Raw genomic sequence first — 19,465 nt, 5'->3', positions numbered from 1 at the left:
CAGCGGCCGGTCTGTGGATTAATTTTAATAACAACAACAACAACAACAACAACAACAACAACAACAACAACAACAATAATAATAATAATAATAATAATAATAATAATAATAATAATAATAATAATAATAATAATAATAATAATAATAATGTTTTATTGGTGCCCAAGAACGGTCATGAGGACCCTAATATTGGCGCACTCAAATACAATACAGTGCACAACAAAACAGACACAATATACATATATATATACAGTAATACAATATGTCGGTTGTCGGTTTGGTGTCGACTTGTAACATGGATTTTTGTAGGAAGAGATACCTGAAAACAAATGTAACGACAGTAAGATACCATTCTTGCCTGTTCACACGTACCACAAACCATTCATTGTCAGGAAAGCAGAAATGTAGTATCCCGAAATCCCCAGACATGAAAATAATGCAGGATCCCACGATTTCGTGATCTCGAGATCCAGATCCTACTCATGGGTTCTCTACTGAAATGTTTCAGTGAACTAAATCCCACGTGTGTTTTTAGGTGTCAGCCTATACACTGTGAACGCGAGTATTTCTATTTCACTGTGGCAGGCAACGACAGTTCCCGCTTGCTGCAATGGGGTACGCATATTTTCCAGCCTTTATCGCTCCACAAGGGGAGGATTTGACAAGTGATGATAAAGGCCAGACCATTTCTCACCAAGGGAAGGCAGTCGTTATCTCAATGTGTGCGTGTGTGCAGCGCGCCAAGGGGCGTTACACAATTGCTGCCTTATTGATTAGCTGTTTAGCGGCCACCTAATTGCACGGAGGATTTTAACGACTTCTTATCAGCGTTGTGGAAAGACATAAGCTTCTGCCCTCATCTCATTCGCGAGAATGAATGAAGATTTTTTTGTCTTCACGCTCGAGATACAGGTGTTTGCGCCCATTAGGACTCGATAACCATGGAATGCATAGTATCCCTCGTTGCAATATACTATAATTACCATCATATCTTATTTAATCGTTGAAATATGTCGTTATTAACGTACGCATGGAACCTGAAACACATAGGCAAGCAACATCAAAGAAGATGGGTATAGCGGAGCAGGAAATTTGGTCGACTGGATGGCACAGTTTTGAGTAAACGTTCCCGATTGTGAAGCACAGTAATAACTGGCCTAATAAAGTCGAGTAATAATCATGGGATATAAGGTCAGTTGACAGTAAGGTGTTGTACTGCCTGTTCTATTGCCGGAGTTGAAGCGCTGCTCTCTCGGCCATGTTCTACCGATACGAAGCACCCCCCAAGCAGCACAATGTACTGAAAGTCGAGTGCAATAGGGGTGGACGGGTAGGTGGAAGGCCTTGAACAAACTCGTGAAACTAAAGAACACTGATAAGACACATACCGTCCACCCCTGTTGCACCCGACTTTCAGTACATTGTGCTGCTTGGGACCCCACACGCAGAATGAGTCATACGTCACGAAGAGCAAGGCACGAAGTTTTGATTTTTAAAAATCATAATTACCATGATAACGCGGGCGGTAACTGTAAGTGCTCGGTATCACGAAGAGCAAGGCACGAAGTTTTGATTTTTAAAAATCATAATTACCATGATAACGCGGGTGGTAACTGTAAGTGCTCGGTATCATAGCAGGTAGATAGACAGATGCAGAAAGAAATAAAAAAATCGGACCATAACGCGCTTCATCTGTTGTCACAGAATACCCCGGTGCATCCGGTTGTCGGACTGAAACTACAAGAGTTTTCTCGCAGTTCTGATGGGAAAACGTTGGTTAAGTCGGGTAGTTCCTTTTCTAAGAAAATTAACACATAACTATTATATTATATTATCATTTATATACCTTAAGTGCCATTGCTATGGCATTACATAAGGGGGGAAACAATAGGAAAAGGATACATATAAAAAAACACGACAATCACAAGAAAGCACAACCATAAAGCTGTTACCTACTCTAAGTACAATCTCTCACAGGCCCTAGTAAAAGTATCAATGTTATTATTCATGACAACATCTTCAGGCAAAGAATTCCAATCACGGATGCCTGTCTGAAGGGGGGAATTATAAAAATAGTCTGTCATGCCAAATGTCGTCTTAAGCTTGTGATGGTGGTCAAGACGGGCCGATAAGCGGTGGGCTGGTTCAATATACGAAGAGCCATTGAGGAAAACCCGAAAAATGTTCACCAGCCGTTTAACCTTCCTTCTGTTAGCAAGAAGTGGGATGCAATTTGATTGCTTGAATTCGGTAATGCTGGTCCAGTCATATTTTTTAAAGATAAAACGGACTGCCTTGTTTTGGACGGCCTCGATTTGTTCAATTAAATACTTCTGGGAGGGATTCCAAATAATGGACGCATATTCCAATTTACTTCGGACCAAACTGTTGTAGGCCATTAATCTAACATCTGTAGATGCCAAGCGCAATACACGTCGTAGAAACCCCAGAGTATGAGTTGCTTTGTGAGAAATTTCATTAATGTGATGTGACCACGACAAGTTATGAGCCAGATGAACCCCCAGGTACTTATATATCATGACCCTCTCCAGATTACAATCACCAAATACGTAGGTATTACAGTATTGAGTCTTCGCCCTGGAGAAGGTCATAAATTTACTTTTTTCTACATTAACCTCCATCTGCCATACAGTACACCAACTTTTAATGTTCGTTAAATCAGACTGCAAAATTAAATGATCGAAGTTATCTCTAATAGGACGGTAAAGGATGATATCATCAGCATAAAACCTAATGCTGGATTGTATTGAATTTGGCAGGTCATTAATGTTGATCAAAAATAACAAAGGGCCCAGGACTGACCCCTGTGGTACGCCAGAGACTACTTCGGAAACGTTGGACATAGCCGTACCCCACTTAACTCTCTGTGTTCTCCCTTGTAAGAAAGAACCAATCCAGTTTACAATTGAATGGTGAAGGCCAAGAGATTTTACCTTGTTAATCAATCGTTGGTGTGGGACACGGTCGAATGCCTTAGCCAAGTCTATAAATATTGCATCAGTTTGTATGCCTAAGTTAAGGTTATTAAAAATGTCAGTGACAAATTCAAACAGTTGACCCTCGCAGGAGAACACACTTCTGAAGCCATGCTGGTTTACATAAAAGAAGCCGTGGGCAACCAAATGCTTCATAACAACAGAAAATATAATGTGTTCAAGCACCTTGCATGAGACACAAGTGAGTGAGATTGGCCGAAAGCACTCAATTGTTGGGGAGGGGACCTTCGGTATGGGAACGACAACCGAATGCTTCCAGTCTCCAGGTATCGCTGCAGTGTCAAGTGACTGCTGAAATATAATCGCAAGGATCCTACTGGCCACATGCTTAGTCATTTTTAAAAACTTAGTGGAGATACCATCGCAACCCGGAGACGACGAGAGAGGCAAGTCATTTATAATTTTACATATGCCGTCTGTAGAGACAATGATCGGATCATGCATGGTATCACGAATGCATATTTGTACGGGTGGGCAAGGAAGCGCCTCTCTAGTAAACACTGATGAAAAGAACTCATTTAATCCGTCCACTGCATCATCATCCGCGAGGGACACGCCCTGCGTATCGACAACTACAGGCCTACTCTCACCCACCTCTGCCTTATTATTAACTATATATACTACATATTATTAACTATATATAATAAATTAACACAATAAAGGAAATTAACACATCGTATATCGAGTAGTTGAAGAATTGCGTCTGTAGTCGTAATGAACTTAAGAAGGAAAAGAAATTAGTGCGTCAGCTCGCAAAATATTACTGCGCCGGCAGATACGACGGCTGGACGCAGAGAGGTCGCGCTTCCTCGCTGCGCCAGATAATGTAATCCATCATACTCATTACGCTGGAGCAGAAAGTGCGCTCCCCTACTATAGCTGACGTACTAGATCCCTTTTTGTTCAGAAGGTGACGGTCGCATCCGTTCCAGTCGATTTCAAAACTATAGGGTCACTTAATTCCTCGCGGACCACTCACCACGGTATCGAAAATCCCATGCGAAATAAATATTGGTGTAGTTTCACTCTTATTCGCCGGAATACATGATAAGAGCAGACGACGGATATTGAGGGTATTCCCTCTCTGGAAAAACGAGAAAACGTCATTATGTAACGGGCCAATGATGGCACGCCTTTGAGAAAAGGAATGCCGCGGCCGTGCGGGCGTCTCATATACGGTTACGGGGCGTCTGGACGGCGCCTTTCCTCCTGTGCGCGCCACCCTCTACGCTACCTCGCCTAACAGCGAGCGCTGCGTACCAATCGGGTAAATAAGGACAGGGAATACCGAAGTTTCTCGTGCGGCTATTCCTTATCTTCCGTCACCTCCGTGTGAGTGAACCAGTCGGATGAACACGTAATTTGTAGCGGAATAGCTGAGCGAAAGAGCGCATTGGTACGTTGCTCCGCTACCTAAACCGAAACCGGCGGTGCATCACCACCGACGCTCTATGGGAATCCCCATACACTTTTCAACTCCCGTAGCGCAGCGGTTTGTTTGGTTGATCTCCGTGCAACTGCTCTTAAATGGAAGAGAATGCTTAGATCTCGTGCCTGATCGAAGCAGATTTTGCGTTTTAGATTCAAGACTTTTTTTAGACTGCGTTTTAGTCGTCGAAAGGTTTGGGAAAAGCTATATTTCGAGATTCCGCTCGCATACAAAATAGAGCCGCTCAAAATCGAAAATCTGGCTCGATCACGCACTAGAAAAACATATCAAGAACCAATACCAACAAAAAGATTTCATCTATGTTAAGCTGTTGACTCGGCACACGAGTTTTTGTCAGGTATGGTCACCCGTGGAGTACGCCGCTTCCGAATGCGCAGCGCAGTGCTGCCATCTCTCATCGAGTGTGTCGTCACAAGCAACAACAATTTGATCGCTGGAAATGTTATACCGCTGCACGTGGCCGGAAGACGACGAGGCCGACGTTGACCATGACGCGGGAGCACGAGCACGGGCAGCATAGCCCAGCTCAAAATTTGGTTTATTGTTTGTTCAACGATGCTCATTTTCTCGGGGTAACAGTAGATGAAACTTATTTGTCTTGAAATTCCCAGTCGCAGCCACAAAAATGTGGAAAGATCATGCTTGTAAAAAAATAGTGGCGCTGGATAGGTTATACAGTGAAATCTTTTCTTTTACACTGGATGCCGGAAACCTGGCAGCGCTTTTAGCACTCATCCAGTAGGATGTCAACGGGAAGGGGGGTCTGTTGTTTCATGGGACAACTTTGCAATAGTTATTTGGACAGCACTGGGTATCCCCTCGTCTCATGACGTGGTTAGGAGCGCGGATGAAGTGCCGTCCCCTAGACTCTAAGCCAGGGTGTCGAACCGAACCCGAACCCGAACCGAAATTTTCATGACACTGTTGAACCCGAACCGGAGCAGAACCGTAAAAAGTAATAGCGGTAACCGGTTCGCAACAAAACGGTTCGGACATAAAAGAAGTCAGCATAAGAGTTCCTCTCTATCCCCGAACGAAGACACATTGGTATCATCATCACGCGCCTATATCATGGATTTCAGAAATTTTCACCTAGCAGTGAGACGACGACGTATTTCGTCGTATACTTTCAGCGTCTTTTTAACATGTTGAAGCGCAGTTGTCCTTGTGAGCGCCGCTGCTAGCGCCCCACGCACGCGGTGCGGCATCTACTCTTCAGAGACGAGGTGCCACGCGGACGAATGAAACAGGAATGGAGTAGGCCAGTTATGCAGCTCTACAAGCCGAATATGCGATCAAATAAGCGCCCAAGATTTCCCGTTACACGTGAGCAGTACAAATTAAACGAGTCAGAAACATGAGAAGTGGAGAAGGAGCGTACGCAGAACGGTGCCTGTTTGATTGGTCGTGGCTTTAAAAGTAAATGTGGTTCTGCTTATTGGTAGTGCAGTTGTGTCGTGACATATTGCCTTTGTGTTGTGGATTAACTAGTACACTGCTGTGAGCTCGGACAGAGTAATGCTGGCAGGCTTATTTCCGACATGCTTCAGTACGGTTTCAGATCGATTCACGTTGCGAAGGCAGTGTGCGGGCTAGTACTGTCGTCTATGTTACGCTGTCCATCTTATTAGGCTTCCTTTAAGTGTATCTTGCTGGCACTGTGCGTGTGAAAAAAGAGATTTTGGGAACAGAAAGTAGCAGGACTACACTGCTTCAACAGCGTGGACTCTATTTGCAATAAGTGTTCATCCATTCCTCATTTCTCTCGCTAAAGGGCTACCTCACCGCTAGAGACGTCAATGCAGACAACAGCAGTAAGCTATTAGCCACGCATTTCCTGATAAAAGCTGTTTTATGGAACATATAAAACGGAAGCGTTGAACCGGTTCGCGAACCGGTTCGGAGCTGCGAACCGGTTTGCGAACCGGTTCGATTCTTGGCGTGGCCGAACCGGAACCGAACCGGAACGAAATCAAAACAACGTGAACCCGAACCCGAACCGAACCCGTATTTTTTGCGGTTCGACACCCTGCTCTAAGCATTTGGAATTTCGGGCGGCGGATGGAGCTGGTTCGGGCAGATTTCAGACACGTCCACATCGTTTAGTGTGGGCAAGTGTGCAGATATGCTTCGGCTGACAAAAGTTATTCAGGATCAATGTTGAATCAGAATGGAAGCTGAAATGGAATCGGAGCACTTGGGACCCAGGTCGAAGTACGGTAAATAAATGGATAGAAATGTTGGCTCCTTCAGATTGGGAAATGAATCTCAGCGTTACGACATCATGAGAGAGCACTGGGATGGCAAAAGCGTCAAAAACCGGCGGCACGACAAACCCGGTTTGTCGTGCCGTCTTCCTCACACCGTTACACAATGAGGGCGTCAGGGCGGACACTGATGAACCTGAGCATATGATGCCAGTAATACCTTAGTGGTACTGAGGTTCCACCAAGCATAGGACAAGATCATATGGACGTGAACACCGCTGTAGTTTTGGGAGTCCTCTCTAGTGGAACGGCATATTGAGACGATGTTCAGTTATGTGCCGCACTAAACATGCCGTGTATGGTGACCGGAACATTCGCTAAATATGAGGACCAACTGGCGGACGGTAGCAAGCGTACAGGACAGAGTCACGTACCGGAACTGAGGAAGTGCGGTCTGTGGAAGTGCGCGCATATCTACTGGTACCAGATCCACGGCCAACTCCACGTATAACCAACCGGCAGTGCTGGCTCTTCGTTATAGGAGCTGGACGACGCCTTTCGGAACGAAAAAAGGGTGGTGTACCTTGCGCGAATTTATAACGACTACCTCCTGCCAGAGCCTGTTGACCCTCGCTATCCTCGAAGCATGCGAATGAGAGTTCCCGATTACAGAAGGAAGTACGCTAAGCCAGAAGAATTGTAATCAGTGTGCCGTGTGCCTTTTGCTAATCCAGACAAGGTCATGTGATGTCGGCAGCCTCGACGAGGGCGAGAAAGAAAGCTAGAGTGGATTTCTTGAAGTTCCTGCGCGGATTGGCAAGATGACACTCACAATGACAATTTGTTATGAAATGCTCTCACTCCGAGATCCACGAGCTGAAGTTCACTTCCAGGCGAATGGTACATCAGAGACCCAGTTCACGGCATGCTGATCTGTGCTTAGGCGAAGTCTGGGGCCGTGGTTAGTGACGACCAGGATGAGCACAACAGACCCGAATTATATACTCGACCAAACTGGAAACCTCTATTCGCACTTTACGTTCCAAGCAGCTGTATGGTCCACGCACATACATTTTTCTCCTCTACCCTGCTTTTATTCCATTTTCTTCTTCGCTTTTGCCTTTCTCCTCCTCCTCCACTGATGTTCAAGGATATGGGAAACGCTATGCAGCCTCTTTGCAGTTGTATTTCATTTCATTTCCGTTGACTGTGCAAGTAAATGAAGCGTTTTGCACCACCACAACGTGGTCTGAAATTTGTAAGCACAGGGTGAGAGGAAATAAAGAAAACAGGTTGCGGTTTCGTTTCGCAATTTCTGCGTAATGTCGGTAGGCTATAACATGCTGACACCAACTTGTCTCAACCGCGTCGTGTCCGACCTAGGTTTTTTGTGTTACGAGAGATTTCGTTTATTATATGCGCAAGCACTGCAGAACTCACACGAAACGACTGGTGACTAACCCTTCGCCCGACAACAACACAGCACGGAACAGCAACAGATCAACGAAGAAGTTCAGGAGACAGCTGGACAGCCTGTGCGCATTCAAAAGCCGCGCCACTAATTGTTCAGTCTGGCTGAGCGCGATATGCGTGTTTACAGTATTGGACTTGGCATGAGTGAGCACGAGCGGTCATATGTTTGCACAAGGTTCCGCTGCACCCGTCGCGCGCCAAAAGAAAACGAAAATAACACAAAAAGAAGACGTTACATCAGCGGTACTGCATTTCCAAGCAAGCGCCAAAATGTTGTGAAGCGGTGACTGCGCGAACCATTTCGCTCGCTCCGCCATCCCTCGACTATAGACGACGAAGTGCCGGCTATGATGCGCCGCCTTAGTTACTAAAAAAATCAGCGCTTTTCGCAGCCAACGTGCGAAGAAGCGTTACTCGCGTTACCGACGAGATGAGGCTAACGGTTGTATTGCGCACACACATGGAGACAAGTTCATTTTTTCTTCTTCTTCTTAAAGTTTTCCACACATCTGCTATGAACTCCTTGGCCAACAGTTGGCGGCGTTTTGCGCGTGCGGACGCCACGTCGGTGCGAAACCACACACCATCGCAAACGTGACGTTATGTCCGAATTCGTTCTTCAAAAACTTGGCTGCAAAACCCGAGTCGGCCAATGCGAACTCCAACGGACGCGCACTCGCTTCAGGTGCACACTTCTGGGACAGTTTACGTCTCTGTGCCTCGGCCTCGCGTTCCCTAACTTTCGGGTCTCCTTGCCTTCGTCTCATCGCAGCCGCTTCGCGTTCCATCACTGCTGGGTCATGCTGTCGTCGTGCAGCCAATGCGCGTCTGGTTGTTTGTCCTCTCAGATGTGTTGTACCGTTTGCGTTCTACAGCGGCGTGCCAAGCCCTCCCCTCCCTATCTGTAGACGCCGTACGCACCCTTCGTGGCCGCCACATAGTCTGTGATACACTGACGGCGCTTGTACTTGTACCAAGGCATATATAGACAGGTAGCGAAACTCCCATAGGCCTCTGCGTCTTCAGAATGACGCCACGATATAGACCATCAGCGCTATCCATCCGTCGCGCGGAGTACTACGATTGTAAATAAGTAAGGTCAGATATGACGTCAGTAGTATGAATAATAAGCAGTGCATAATTAGCCATAGTGCGTTTGCATTCGCGTACTTCGTTTGTGTTGTATTCCCTTCCTGTTTTCCTGACCGGACCATACTGATCTCCTAGAGCAGCAATACCAGACGAAAACAGAGAAAAATAACAAAAAGGTTTAGTGACACATATCAATTCGAAATATATACAGGTATTACAGGTTTTGACGAAGGGTACGTGATAACGACAAATAAACAGGAAGTCTCACTTAACGTCTATTTCTCACCTAGAGCTATAGACGTACACGTAGTGATTAGCCGTTTGTATTTCTTCAATAGGTGGTCATAATGAGTCCATTGCAAAAAAATAAAAAAATAAAAAAACATGAAATCGTTGGTGCACAGCTGATTCGCTAACAGTCACGCTATCATGGCCGGTCTCGCCATGACGAAACCCTTTAGGGTTTCGTCTGTCTGCAAACAGCTTTATTTATTTATTTATTTTTCGGGGGGCCAACAACAGGGGGTGTATTGCACTCATCTGTTCACACGTGTTAATCTTGGTCTACAACTTCGAGATGTGAACGTCGCTTCCAGTTTAATCCAAAAAGTGTAGGTACTCCGCATTACAATGCACGGACACACGGCACGGATACATGGATGCACGGACAAAAGAGCCCACAGTTGCACATGCGCAGTTAAGTAGGATACGGAAACGTACTCGGGTGGTAGGTGATTCCGTATATGTGTACTACTGGAGCGACAGATAGCTTTTCCTATATTTAAATTATGAATAAACTATGAGTACATACAAAACCCATGCGCGCATCGTAAATATTTTCTGTTTACGGTGGTACCTATGCTACCAATACCCAGGATCGCCCGAGTCACGGAGATGACAGTGTTGCCGGGTAAGATTTGTTTTTTTGTTTTTTTTCGCCTTCTCTACCTGGATAAATCTGCCTTGCTAGTACTACCCCGCACGGATGCCGTTTTTTGGCAAGGACGCAACTTTTCCCAACGTCGCAGCGTGACTTATGATGTCTGTTTATGCGCTCCCCGATTCGCTGCTGCCCCAACCAATGGCGCTTCGAGTCGGGAGTCAGGACCTACGCGTCCTTGAGAAACAAGTTCCCTCCTACAGCTATCGCTGTAAAAGTCACTAAGTGTCGACACTTTTTTCTTTTCTGGAATATTTTTCCTTGAATTTTCCAATTGTTAAAACAGAGATTCCAAAAGCGTCGAAAGATATATTTCAAATTTATGAGTTTTATTTAATTAATGAGTGAATGCAAATGAGCCACTCATTGCTCAGTTCTTGGCCGATGCCTCAGGGATGCTCACTGAAAAGAAAACTTCCCGATAACGCCACCTGTTTACCAATTATTTAGTAGAGGGACCTTCGTGAAACACCCCGTATAAGTTTTGCACATATCCAGGGAGACAAACAACCAAATTCCATGCATGTGCTAACAAAGAACCCCAATAAGGTAAGGTTTATAACCTCCCTTGCCACAACTCCTTCCTGCTGTCCTCTCTCTGTATGTCCATGTCTGTACGCCGCTCATAGCCACAGTTGCTTCGCTGCGCTATCACGGAATCAATACAAAAATCTTTCAGGTTTCTTGCTTAAGAACACCACACTAATGCGCTCTCACGCACCTAGTACGAGGCACGCCGAACCTGTTTTTAGATTGACATGGAAGTCTCGTAGGAAAACAACATCAAGGAAAAATAAACGCACGGTGTTGTTATCAATTGCTGAAGCTCTCTGATTGACATTCGATATCTCCAGACTTTGTGTGCTCTGAATTTTAAAGTTTCCTCTCCTCTACAAAGCAGACACAGGTGTGAGGGTGATAACTTGCCCTATGATCCGTGCAGCGCATCAATAGCCAATACTTATTGACTGGTTCTATGGGGTCGTACTCTGGACAGACTCGAGGGACTCGATAAGGTTGAAGCTACGCGAATACTTGTGCGTTGCGTTCCCGAGATACTTGTGGCTCGTAGGAGATAGCCCGAGCGATGGTGACAAGAGGAGGGAGCTCCGAAAGTAACCAAAGTCAGAGTTCTGAGATGTTATGCCAAAGAGACTACATTCCCGTGGGTGTGCGTGCGCCTTGAAGGTTCACTATAAAGCTGCATTCACCTTTTGAGACTTGCTTCTTTTTGTACTATAAAACACATCAAGATACTTGGTACGTGAAATGTAAATGTTGTCAGTGAACGTCACATATTTCTGGTAACTTCGGAAGAAACTTGCAGCCCTTGACAAGCTTGGGTTTCGCGAGGAGGACACATGGACGGCACTCGCGTAACAAGCTCTCCGCAAACCATTGCGCCAAATGATATAGGTATTGCTTTTCTTTTGAGGAGAGAGCAGTGCGTACGTACGCCTTCTGGGAGAATTATGATATATATCCAAATTGGCGTCACAAAAACGTGTACGCTTCCCAATTTCAACAAAAAAGCAAAAGAGGATGATATCATTCTGAATTACGGTTATGCGGTGCAGTGCTACTCTTGAAGAGAGGAGCTGTAACACGAAGAATTGCACTCTAGTTCGCAAGCCGGTTAACCGAAAAAGAGAGAGAGAGAGAGAGAGAAAGAAATAGGATGAGGTTGCGAGTAACACCGTCCCTCGAAAATTAAAGAATACAGTTATCGAATACATATCGAATCGAATACAGACTGGAGTCAAATACAGTCGACTTCCAGTCGACTACAGAAGTCTAGGAGACTTCTGTAGTTCACATTTGAGGAGGAGCTATAGTGCAAGAATAAAACTTTGCGGTCGCTCAAGTGTCACAAATGGTGGTGGAACACGCCGATATGCTTCGACCTCGCGCTGATTCCTTCACTAAGTGCGAGCTTGATGCAGCCTTGGCTGACTTCGCAACGATATAGGCTTGCGCACGTTGTGTCCAACATCTGCTAGGCAGCTACCACAACCACAAAATTTCCTGTAGCGCGAGCGAAGTTGAAACGTATACTCTAAACCCAGTGACGGATAGGCGCCGTCTGATCAACTGGCACATTTTTTCAAAAAATGTCCTCGATGACTTCAAGAGGCACGTTGTGCCTGCGAAAGCTGGAGGTGCCCTGTGCCCCCTGAAACAACTGGTACGACATCCCTGCTAACGCTAGGAGCCACAATGTACCGGACGTATTGAAGGGTTACTTGTACCCATTAATACGCGAGACACATTGTACCTCTCAAGTTCCCTAACAGCAAAATGACCACCAGGCTTCGCAAAAAAGAAAAAGAAAAAGGAAAATGCTCCAAGGACATCGAACATGAAACACCAAATTTTATTGGCTTGCACATATCTTTAAATTGCATCTACTACATCATCGTTTGCTGAATGGAAAGCATACACGGTTCACTAATCCCAACACACACATATGGAACACACGTTGCACGGACACACAACCCATCCGATGCACCAGACAGTCCTCCAAACGTCGAACGCCACTCCTCGCACAATCCTCGAAACTTCGAACAGGCTGGCACTGCAAAGCTCAATCAAGATCATCCTTATTGACGAATACGACAGTTCCTCAAACGAAATGGCCGACGAACAATTGTCCAAGCAAGTGGCACCACACACGCTTCGATGTGAGAAGCAGTTGCAGCCAGGGCGGTGCTAGGGGTGTGCGGGGCCTGAGGCAAAGGCACATCGCGGGGCATGTTTCACACGATTAAGTGCATACTTGATATTTTAAAAGAAAAGTAATCCCTGGTTGAGGGCTTCGTGCGCGGGGCCTAAGGCGTCGCCTTACTCGCCCCCCCCCCCTTATCGCCGGCCCTGGTTGCAGCTTTGCACACGTATATGTGAGACAGAAAACAGCCTATAAAGAAACCGAGGTGAATATCACGCTGGCATTGCTCCAACGTGAATGCTGGAATAGTACGAGGGGCGTTCAAGTCAAACCGGGAGTTTCTGTCTCCTGGGTGTACAAATGGCTCGCGCTACTTCTTTTTCGTCATTTTCACACGCCACAGGCCTCCGCGTTCACCACGTGATGGTCCAAAGTTTGTGCAAAACAGAACACACGTGCTAGACAAGATGGCCGACAACGAGGTGAGCGCGCACATCGAACAGCGAATTGTCATGAAGTTTATTGTGAATGAAGACGTAAATTCATTTGAAATTCACAGAAGACTTCTGGCTCGGTATGGCCACGATACACCTAGCCGCAGCAAAGCGTTTGAGTGGTGCAAACTGTTCCGAGACGGCCCTACATCAGTGCAGGACGATCCCGGCCGGGGCGGCTCGGAGCTCAGTGTGAGAGATCCGAAGCACCCCGTCTGCGGGTAACGTCATAGCTGCGGTTTTCTGGGACAAGGCTGGCGTTGTTCATATTGATTTTCTGCCCTGTGGTACCACCATCAATAGTGCATATTACTGCCAGGTTCTCAGGGATATGCATTAGGCGCTGAAGCAAAAGCGGCCTAGCCTCGTGACCAAAGGAGTCCTCCTCCTACAGGACAATGCATGCCCGCATACCGCGCATCTCACGACACGCACCTTACAGGAACTTGGCTGGGAGTTGCTGCCACATCCCACTTACAGCCCACACCTCGCCTCCAGCGATTTGCATCTCTTCGGGCCACTGAAGGCGTTCGCTGGGGGCCGCCACTTCTGCTGCGACGACGGGGTCAAGAATGTGGTCCGATCGTGGCTGCTACGCGCCGGCAAGGATTTCTACACTGCTGGCATCTAAGCCCTCGTGAAACGCTGGGACAAGTGCACTACTACATCTGGAGATTACGTTGAAAAATAAAACTAAATTTCTCGCCTGAAAGTTCATTTTACTTTTGCGAAAAATGAAAAGTCCCGGTTTGACTTGAACACCCCTCGTACATCACTTTGTAACTCACGTCCTTGCAATCAATACAGTCCCACGGTCACCTATAACGAAAGAATATAATTAACCTCGCTTTTAACGTACATCGTCGCTTCACCGATGTAGCCGATCCTTTCCTGTCGCCATTTGCAATGCGTCCACCGTCAGCAACAGATTGTACTTCGATGGTTAAACACGAATAAGACGCAGGCGTCGTACGATGCATCACAGCTAGGTTGACTTACCTTAAGCAAACATTAAACCTGTACCTAAAAAGTAAGGTTGTCGTCCTTCTCAAAGGCGAGGTAGCAGCGCAGACAACGGGCAAAAAACCGGGAAGGAATGCACTGCGGAAGAATACGCCGTGCCATGTCACTCCTCACTGGCGGAGCGCGGAGCAACGTAGTACGCTCCAACGAAGCCACACATATTCAGCCGGCACACGCATTATTCAACAAGTACACGAGAACACGGTTCAGGAGACACACATATTATTCAGCGCGCACAAAGCCATTCCATACCGACGTGACGGCTTTGTACCTGCTGGAATTTGGCTATGGGGATCGCTGTGCTTGCTATATGATAACCGTTACGGCTGTTTCCAGACGGTTACGGCTGTGTACCGGCTGCATTTTCTGAGGAAACTTTTTTAACCGGCACGTGTCCGTCACAGGATTTAGACTGTATTCGCGGTATCCCTTAACGTAGTGTTTCCCAAACTGTGGTTCATGTCAGATTGAGCAGGGAGTCGAGAAGCATCTCGGGAACTTGAAAAAAGGGACAATAAATGATGCCCTCAGACTCAGACCATGCGCTGCCCATTATTATGCGTTACAGAAAAGCGCGTGCTAGCGTACCCCGAGGTCTAACAAACAAGCTCACTTTAGTGAATACGAGCAGCCGTTCTTGCTGGCATGCGTCTTTTTTGTCTTTTCTTGTTTCTTCTTTTTTTCTTTTTTCTGACGTTTTTTGTGGTGCTTTCTAGCCCAGCAAATTCATTTTGACTATGCAGTAATTACCAAGTAAATTTTGTGTATTACTGTTAATGCACTGAAATCGAAGTGCTTGTGGCATGCAGTGCGAAAAAGACGGGGGGTGGAGGGGAGGAGGTCGCTAGCTTGTTATCCGGCAGTGCTTCAGTTTTATATCCCTGGCCAAGAGAGAAGCAATAGTCTTGGGGGTCGTGTTGAGTAGACTAGCAGTCTACTTGCCTGGCGTGTCTACTACTAGTGTCTAACGTGATCCAGATCCTTAATCTGGAACTGCTTGTTTTACTTTCTCCCTACTTCAGGATCGATCTGCAACAAATAAGCATATCATCTGGAACACACAAAGGGACAAACACAACACAAGCCTCAAACTACTTTGTATCTACTGTCTGTGAATGTAGACAGGAGCTTGCCAGACTGTGTCTGAAGCCTTGTATTCTTCCATGCCCTTGCTGGCCTGTTTCGGACCCTATAGATACTTATTCAACTTGTAAACAAGATGTTTCTCCTCTCAGCAACAAATGCATCAGGTTGCTTCATGAGCATGTCCTCATCAATGTCATTATTCAAAAATTTAGTTCACACGCCGAAATGCGTACAGTTTTACAGGGTGCGTACAGGTGCGTACAGGAATACAGGGAAGCCTGTCGGGGGGAGGGGACCACTTATAAAAACAAAGAATACGGTGTGAGGGGATTTGTAAAACGGCGGACTGCTGAGTTTTCACACGACACTTAAGGTACAGGTACGTGTCGAACCCTGTTTACGGACTTACTTGCTGCGAAGTTTGACAAGCTTGGTTTAATTGAATGACTTTTTCTTCTTCTAATTCTAAAGGCCAGCGGATTAGAGAGGAAATGACAGCCAGAATAGTGCGGAGTAGAGTGGAGTCACTCTTTGTAGAAGCGAATGCGGCAAGGCCGCCATGTTTACGCCCACGCATACCATGCGTAAATGCTGTATACCGGTTTCACCTACTTTTTAAAACCTCCTCTGCTATGTAGTTATTCAACTCGAAAATGTGTTGTGTAGCTAAGCGTATAGCTACACTTTTGCGAGCGCATCGCGAGCTGTGCATGGGCGTAAAGATGGCGAAATTCGTAGCAGACGACGTGGTTATCTTCACCCTATGCAGGGGGTATTGAGGCACCCTAGTGTGGCGTTGGATGTAGGCAAATAAGGGCTTTTAAGGCAGAATTGCTATTTCTCACGACCGCCAGGGAGTCTTCTTGGAGCAGGACCCGGAGAATCGCTGCATCGGATTCAATCAGGTTTTTGGCGCGCGCTGAAGGGGCGATCTGATACCTCGTCTTCGTGCCATCATGAGGCGATAAAGCGTGCGTCGGCCATAGAAATCATAAGGAGTGGTGTTGACGAGTTCACGCCATAGACGTTGCGCACATTTTAGAATTTTTGAGCCGTTGGGCGAAAGAGTTACGCGCGGTTTTGTCGGAGAAATGTGCGTTGCGGAGGGGCAGCGAAGTCTGTTCGTATGTTGGGGGGGGGGGGGGGGGGGGCTGACCCTTTGGATTCGCCCGTGAAGTATCGAAGTGCAATATATGTGCTGAAGCTGTCTTAGCTAGCTTTGAACTATCTAAACAGTCCCTAGTGTGGAGACAAAGGCACATGTAGCATCATAATCCTTTTACTAAATGTGAGAACATACTTGAGCGACAAACCTGGTTTTCTATCTTTCGAAAATGGTTAAAAATTGGGCTGCTCTATCTTTCAACGTTCCCTTCGTTATCTCTATTAGTTTTGCGTACCTACTTACAACCAAACGCGTGTTTCCTCCCTGTGGCTTCACAACATCCCACGCGCTGATGTAGTGCAGTGAGTAACTCAATCTCTTCGATGGCAGCTGCAGCCTACATCGTTGTTATCTCGGACAGGCAACATATGCACCTCCCTCCAGCTCCCTGGATCAGAGGTCGATACGACCTGTTTCATATACGCAACAGACGAGTGCCTGGTCGATCGCACTGTACGATCTGGTCGCACTTCTTGTTGACCCCCCCCCCCCCCCACACACACACACTTAGCACCGTGTTCGCCAACGACTTCCTGCTATCTGTTAGCCCGGAATGCCTATGTTGCGTTTGTGTAAATGACAATACTACTACTACAAATACTACACAGAGGTATCACAGGTACACAGATTCAACAGAGGTATCTTGACTTGACTCAATGTGAGAGGAAACAACTTCTGCTCCTGTTTCTTGTGATGACTCTGCAAGTTTCTTACTGCAAGACTTACAGCACGGGTCACGTTGTTGTCTTTGTTGCCGTGTTGTACCCTTGATAAGTCTTCTGTACCTTTTTTCTAGTTCAACCAAAGTAAACTTATGCCTTCAATTTAGGAGTACTCTATTGATTGCTCGTTTCTTCGGAACATACAATGTAGGGCATTTCATAGGGCATCCCGCCAACTGCTTTTCTCGGCAACCGATTCAGAACGTAGGAGGTAGTGATTATATGAAGTCATCTGGAAACTTACACCAAAAAGCATACTCCTAGAGCTCTCGCAAAGGGTGCGCTGCAGCACTCTATTTCATGATGTTACATACCGTTTCCACCCCTATATATCTATATCTAAGTGTCAGGGCCAAATTTCACCAACTATGCCATAGTCCTAATAACGTCGTATGACACTGTGCAAAGATACAGCCATCTGTTGTGCCGCTTGTGCCAGGAATTCCAAGAAGACGAGGAAGCAGCAGATGAGACAGAAGAATTGATATTGGACTTGAAACACTTTTGTTTGTGTGTATTTGTGTGCTATAGTTTTCTCTGTTGTTCTACGTGTCTTTTGAAGTGTGTCGAAGTTTAGTTTTAGTTTTGGCATTGTTCCTTCTGTTATTATCTGTCACTTTCCGGTATCTATCGCAGATGATAATCTATGCAGTTATGGGTGTGGTTCTTCGATGGAATTCCCGAGTGTTTCGCTGTTTTCCTTTTTTTTTCGTTTCGTGCAGTATTTTTTATGCGGATTAGCAGTGAATACGAACTGGTATTTTTGCGCGATCACCCACCATGGCTGGACCTCTTCTTCTTTTCCTTTTCTTTACTCGTTTTTTGCCATTTTTCCCTTTCTCTTTTCTTTTTTACTATGAGCATTGCTGTTCTTGTATTACTTTCTTCTACGATCAGCAGTTTGCCGGCAGATCTACAAATGAGAAATGCATATTTTACGGTGTATTTTGGTTTCAGACGTGCCTGGACCTTGGACTTTTGCTTCACCAAAGGTAGAAATTGCTGTCAAATTTTTCACTTAGAATGGTTTTCAGTGTACATTGTAATGTTTCTGCATACTTAGATGTATAAAATAAGTACCGTTTTTGCAACTTCCCCTATAGCCATTGTGGGCAACCATTTTTACCTTCCACTGCATAATGTATATCATATATGATACACACACAAATTTCGTTGACGCTCGCCTGAAAACGTCCCAGGTTTTGTTAAAATTCGAATACTCTTGTTTCAATGGTACTGCTGCACTAAAAAACAATTTTTTACTGACAGAAAAAAAATGACATATAGGGTTTTACCTTGTCGCAACACCAATTTAGGTCAGGGCGGTGCAAAACAGACGTACGTGTCAGGTTTGATGCTACAGAACAAGCCACAGAACATGCCACAGAACAAGCCACGTGCGCCTCATAACCCTGACCTGTTTGCTGTTGCCTCTTTTTTCTTTGGGAGAGGGACCAAGGAGGTCGCTCCACGAACAATAGGGGAGAGTGGGAAACAGGAAGCTCTGCAGATATCCTGGACTTGCGTAGCGTATTCCGCTGTTTTTGAAAGCACTTCCATTCTCTTGAAAGTAAGCGCTTTCTATGCAAGACCTTTTCTCTTCAGGTGATCCACCTCCTTGAAGACAAAAGTTGGTCTTCTTCTGACTCAAGGCTCTGGTTTCTGACTCAAAGCTGAGTAGTACCAAAGCACCGTGGTAGTACTTTTGAATTTAACTCGTTCGTGAGCTTGGCTACTGAAAACTTGCTTGTGTTCCCACCTTCCAGTCTCGGCCGTGACCTTGGGTAGACAAGCGATTTGCCTGCCTGGGCTGCCTGCCTGCTCGTCACTCGTGGAAAAAGAAAGTGTGAAGAAACGAAAGGGTAATTGCAGCGCGCGTGAACACACCTTCATATTTTGTGTCTCACACGCACAGATTTCCACGAAGAGATTCCAACGAAGAAGCGACAAACTTCTAATATGTAATAATAATTTACAAGACCTGGTGGTAGTTTTCTAGAACGAGACTATGATGCGAGGCACTCTTCGTACGAAGCATTTGCATAATGTGAAAATGAGTCCCAATCGCGAAAGCGAGAACCTTTCATAATGCGCATGGGATTGCTTCCTTCCTTCTATGTACTTTCTTAGC

This window comes from Ornithodoros turicata, chromosome 2 (assembly GCF_037126465.1).
Source record: "Ornithodoros turicata isolate Travis chromosome 2, ASM3712646v1, whole genome shotgun sequence".
In the NCBI taxonomy this organism is placed as follows: Eukaryota; Metazoa; Arthropoda; class Arachnida; order Ixodida; family Argasidae; genus Ornithodoros; species Ornithodoros turicata.
Note: the sequence above shows the minus strand (reverse complement) of the source record.